This window comes from Mus pahari, chromosome 15, assembly GCF_900095145.1.
Source record: "Mus pahari chromosome 15, PAHARI_EIJ_v1.1, whole genome shotgun sequence".
NCBI lineage: Eukaryota > Metazoa > Chordata > Mammalia > Rodentia > Muridae > Mus > Mus pahari.
The window spans coordinates 81,651,980-81,658,354 of NC_034604.1; the positions used below are offsets into that span (position 1 = coordinate 81,651,980).

At 37.3% G+C, this 6,375-nt stretch overlaps 1 protein-coding gene across 1 annotated transcript in view; it reads right to left on the bottom strand.

Moving 5' to 3' along the window:
* Window positions 1-6,375, bottom strand: part of Dok6 (docking protein 6) — a 416,578-nt gene that overhangs the window by 156,489 nt on the left and 253,714 nt on the right. The window lies entirely within an intron of this gene.

Sequence of the window (6,375 nt, forward strand, 5' to 3'; positions counted from 1 at the left end):
CTCTGTATCCCATTTTTAATAGGGTTATTTGTTTCTCTTGAGTCTAACTTCTTGAGTTCTTGGTATATATTGGATATGTTGGTAAAGATATTTTCCCAATCCATTGGTTACCTTTTTTCTTATTGATAGTGTCCTTTGCCTTACAGAAACTTTGCAATTTTATGAGGTCCCATTTGTTGATTCTTGATCTTACAGCACAAGTCACTGGTGTTCTGTTCAGGAATTTTTCCCTGTGCTCATGTACTTCCCCACTTTCTCCTCTATAAGTTCGAGTGTATCTGGTTTTATGTGGAGGTCCTTGATCCACTTGGACTTGAACTTTGTTTAAGGAGATAAGAATGTATTGATTTGCATTCTTCTACATGCTAACTGCCAGTTGAGACAGCACCATTTGTTGAAAATGTCTTTTTTTCCCACTGGATAGTTATAGCTCCTTTGTCAAAGATCAAGTGACCATAGGTGTGTGGGTTCATTTCTGGATCTTCAATCATATTCCATTGATCTACCTGTCTGTCACTGTACAAATATCATGCAGTTTTTGTCATACTTGCTCTGTAGTACATACAGCTTGAGGTCAAGGATGGTGATTCCACCAGAATTTCTTTTAGTGTTGAGAATTGTTTTCGCTATTATAGGTTTTATGTTTTTCCAGATGAATTTGCAAATTGCCCTTACTAACTCAGTGAAGAACTGAGTTGAAATTTTGATGGGGATTGCATTGAATCTGTAGATTTCTTTCAGCAAGATGGCCATATTTACTATATTAATCTGGCCAATCCACGAGCATGGAGATCTTTCCATCATCTGAGATCTTCTTTGATTTCTTTCTTCAGAGACTTGAAGTTCTTATCATACAGATCTTTCACTTGCTTAGTTTGAGTCACACCAAGGTATTTTATATTATTTGTGACTATTATGAAGGATGTTGTTTCCCTAATTTCTTTCTCAGCCTGTTTATCCTTTGTATAGAGGAAGACCATTGATTCGTTTGAGTTAGTTTTAAATCCAGACAGCAGATGCTGGCGAGGATGTGGAGAAAGAGAAACACTCCTCCATTGCTGGTGGGAAGGCAAGCTGCTACAACCACTCTAGAAATCAATTTGGCAGTTACTCAGAAAATTGGACATAGTACTACCTGAGCATCTAGCAATACTACACATGGGCAGTTACCTAGAAGATGCTCTAACATGTAATGAGGACACATGCTCCACTATGTTCCTAGCAGCTTTATTTATAATAGCCAGAAGCTGGAAAGAACCCAGATGTCTCTCAACAGAGGAGTGGATACAGAAAATGTGGTATATTTATACAATTTATACTCAGCTATTAAAAACAATAAATTTATGAAATTCTTAGGCAAACAGATGGATTTGGAGGATAATATCCTAAGTGAGGTAACCCAATCATTAAAGATCACACATGATATGCACTCACTGATAAGTGGATATTACCCCAGAAGCTTGGAATACCCAATATAGAATTCACAAACCACATGAAACTCACGAAAAAGAAGACCAAAGTGTGAATATTTCGATCCCTCTTAGAAAGGGGAATAAAGTATCCATGCAAGGATTTACAGAGATATAGTGTGGAGCAGAGACTGAAGGAATGATTGTAGAGAGACTGCCCCACCTGGGAATCCATCTGGTATCCAGTCACCAAACTCAGACACTTTTGTGGATGCTAACAAATGCTTGCTGATAGAACCTGAACAAGCTGTCTCCTAAGAGGCTCTGACAGTTCCTGACGAATACAAAAGTAGATGCTCACAGCCATCCATTTGACTGAGCACAGGGTCTCCAATGAAGGAGCTAGAGAAAGGACCCAAGGAGCTGAAGAGGTTTGCAGCCCCATAGAAGGAAAAACAATAGGAGCTAATCAGTACCCCCAGAGCTCCCAGGGACTAAACCACCAACCAAAGAGTAGACATGGTGGGACTCATGGCTCCTGATGCATATGTAGCAGAGGATGGCCTAGTCGGTCATCAATGGGAGGAGAGGCCCTTGGTCCTGTGAATGTTCGAAAGATGCCCCAGTGTAGGGGAATGTCAGGGCCAGGAAGTAAGCATGGGTGGACTGGTGAGCAGGGGAAGAGGGAAGAGGATAGGGAGTTTTCAGACTGGAAACCAGGAAAGGGGATAACATTTGTAATAGAAATAAGGAAAATATCTGATAAAAAACATTTGGAAAACAAAAAACAAAAAAAGAAATCATGACTCCCCTGAAGGACCCAACAAATAGCTGAAAGAGTCAGATGCAGATATTTGCACCCAACCAATGGGTAGAAGAAGCTGCTCACCCTTGTGAAAGTAGGAGTAGGCTGGAAGAAGCTGAGGAAGAGGGTACCCTGTAGGAGGACCAGCAGTCTCAATTAACCTTGTCCCCCCCCCCAAGATCTCTCAAAATACTGGACCACCAACCAGGAAGCATACACCAGCTGATATGAGGTCCCCAACACATATACAGCTGAGGACTTCAGGATCTGGGTTCAGTCAGAGAAGATACACCTAATCCTCAAGAGACTGGGGGTCCCATGGAGTTTAGAGGTCAGGTAGGGATTGAGGAGGAGGTATGGGATGGGGAACAGTCGGAGGGTGGACCAGGAGCAGAATAAAGTCTTGAGTATAAAATAAACAAACAAAAAACCCAAACAAATAAATAAATAATAAAAAGAAAAAGAAATACTGACTCACTTTGTGACCTGAAGTTTTTAATGTACAATCAGAGTGGCTCCCTAATTACTGAAGCACTGCAAAACAATTCATTGTGCATATAAAAACACCACAGTACTGGTCAGACTCTGCATATGGTAATTGTAGATGTTCATTACTACCTTCTACAAAATTTAAGAAATACCCTTGATAAGCAAACTAAAGATATATAATTTTGTTCATTCCTGTATATTTTACAGTTGAAATCCTATTATTATGCAGTGATTCTAAAACTTGTTTTGCAATTTTCTTTGCATCTCCAAGGCTATTGGAAAGTTCTGCAGCCTTTGATTCCCATTTAAATGCATTGAATGCTCTTTAGTTCAGGAAAAAAAAAAAAAAGGAATTGTAAGTTCCAGGAAGAACCTATAAAGTGCTATATAAAATACGTGTCTTTCTAGCACCATTTCCATGGTTTATAGTAAGTGATAAATATCTATCTGTCAAGACATATGAATGAAGTAAATACATAATGAATAGAGAATGTGAAAATGGAGGAGGTATGAAAAAATAACATCATGATAAGAAGTTCAAGAATTACTGGAAGAGAGGTCTTTGTATGTTATAAACTTAATTGCAGAGAGTGCTGAAGAGGCGGTGTGGTTGAATTAATTATTTGGAAAGACTGACTTAGGCAGCTGCACTTAGAAGATACATTCTGGAATATGTTGCTATCTACCACAGCTTCATGTTCTTAAATACTGAATATTTACAGGTGTGCATGTGAATTGTTTAGATAATAAGAATTTTTTCATGGATTCTGGGAAGCAATGTGATATATTTAGACTGCAAGTGGGTTAAATTAACTGTAGCATAAGGCTTGAACCTTGCTAGCTGCATAACTCACATATCTACCCAGTTGTGGATTTTTAAAAACAAAATATATTATTTTTATTTTGGTTTGTGACCCCTGGAACAAGTGTGTGCATGGATTTCAAATTTATTTCCAAGGAAATATCAATGATATACCAATAGGTGCTGAAAATGAAAGAACATTGCCCCATTAGTTATCTAAAATGAAAAATGTCCAAATATGTACATACATATATTGTATGTATGATTCTTACATGCAGCCATTTAAAACATCAACATTTAGAATTGCATCAGTCAAATACCCAGCATATTTCTCCTACCAGCAGAATTACAAGTAATCAATCAATCAATAATGAAGATGGAGATTTATCTAACAGTTTTATATAAATGATACTTGAACCCAGTGACAATGACTCAGAAATCTAGACTATTGTCGAACATACTTCCTTGGCCAAGTTCTGTTTTATGAACTTTATTATTTGTATATGTGGTTCAAATCATATTTCAGTGGCATCTTTTGTGCATAGAGAAATGTTACAATAAAAGTGAAAAGTAAAATATTCCTCTTGACTTTTCCTTTCCATTAATTTCAATCTGAAATAGCCAAAGAATCAACATCAGGATGCTAATACATAAATGTCCTCCAATGTAGACTTCACACAGGCTTGATGGCATTGTTAGGCAGATCTGAGTTTTTACTCATTCCAGGAGATGATGAGGCTTTCACTTTGAGTTCCTGATTTGTTATATTGTTGATTTGTAAAATTCATTTTAAAATATGGCCAAAATAGAAATAATGGTAGAGAAAGGATTGCTTGTAAAAAGTGACACCACTTTCTAATAGAACAAACCAGCACACTCCCTGTAAAATCAAGCTCTAATGTTTGCTGATAGACCTCATCTCAAATATCTTGTGACTCACTTGAAAGAAACAATTTCACATGCCAGCTGGAACAAAGGAAAAGATGTCAAAGGAAAAAAGTTATATGAAAGTTTATCATGTGCAAAGGTATAAATTCTTATTTGGTGTGATAACTATAATTAAAACACTATCAAAGAAGACTAAACAATCCATTTCTAAGTAGCAAAAATTAAAAATTAAATTAAAAATAAAAGCAATTATCATTCTCAGTGATAATAATATGATAAATACAATTCTACACATATTGTCAGTGCTGATGAAAGTAGGAAGAAAGGATTTTTATGTTGTATAAATGAATGTCAGAATGTCAGATTAAATATGTTTTTTTCTCAAAAGTATAGAATTTAAGAAAATTCCCAAACTATCATCCATAAATCTACATCTTGATGAAATTCGGGGTTATATACTACTGTTATACAAAAACATGAAATTTTATTTGAAATGTCCAAATAAGAAACAAAATTGAGTGTTGATTTAAACTAGTTTGTGTAACAAAGATATGTAATAGAATCTAATCTTCAAGCATATTTGCCAGATCATTTCGCACATGAACAGAAACAAGAGATCAAACGAACAACAAAAACAAGAAAACAAAGACAAAAACAAACCATGCCCAAACATGCTTTTAAACATGGGTAAGCCTACAACCTTAGTAATGGTCCACTAGGTATTATAAAATGGATTTTATTAAATGGTTTTGTCAGATGATGGTAGTTGTGGGAAAGAAGCATGATCTCGGTGAAGGATCCCAGTCAGACTATGCAACAGAATGGGTCATTGGTTTACAGAAGGTGATGAACTCTTCCTCATTCAGCTGGGGGTGCTATAAATTGTTCTGACGACTGTACAGACTAACTTAGACTTATTTGTTTAAGTGTGAGGTATACAGAGAAGTGGAGCTTACAGCTGTAGAAGCAATTAATCAGAGATACTATCTTGTGAGTAGAAGTAAATAAGCAGAATGGAGGGAAATTCTTTAGCCCTCTTTAATAATACTGCTTTTATTATTGGTTACCCTAATAGAAAATATATACCATGGCAAATAGTAAATTTCCATATACATCTTTTCTGTATTTTTAGTTAATACTCTTATTTTTTTGAGAATTTCACACTTTTTTCATTTTTCTTTCTTTTTTCCCCCCAATTTTTATTAGGTATTTACTTCATTTACATTTTAAATGCTATCCCCAAAGACCTCTATACCCTCCCCCGCCACTCCGCTACCCACCCAACTCCCCCTGCTTGGCCCTGGTGTTCCCCTGTACTGGGGCATATAAAGTTTATAAAACCAATGGGCCTCTCTTCCCAATGATGGCTGACTAGACTATCTTCTGATACATATGCAGCTAGAGACACGAGCTCTGGGGGTACTGGTGAGTTCATATTGTTGTTACACCTATAGGGTTGCAGACCCCTTCAGCTCCTTGGGTACTTTCTCTAGCTCCTCTATTGGGGGCCCTGTGTTCTGTCCAATAGCTGACTGTTCCAATAGCTGACTGTGAGCATCCCCTTCCGTGTTTGCCAGGCACTGGCATAGCCTCACAAGAGACAGCTATATCAGGGACCTTTCAGCAAAATCTTGCTGGTGTATGCAATAGTGTCTGCGTTTGGTGGCTGATTATGGGATGGACCCCTGGGTGGGGCAGTTTTTGCATCCTTTCGTCTGGGCTCCAAATTTGTCTCTGCAACCCCTTCCATGGTAGTTTTAATCCCAATTCTTAGAAGCAGCGAAGTGTCCACATTTTGGTCTTCCTTCTTGAGTTTCATGTGTTTTACAAATTGTATCTTGGGTATTCTAGGTTTCAGGGCTAATATCCACTTATCAGTGAGTGCATATTATGTGAGTTCTTTTGTGATTGGGTTACCTCACTCAGGATGATGCCCTCCAGATCCATCCATTTGCCGAGGAATTTCATAAATTCATTGTTTT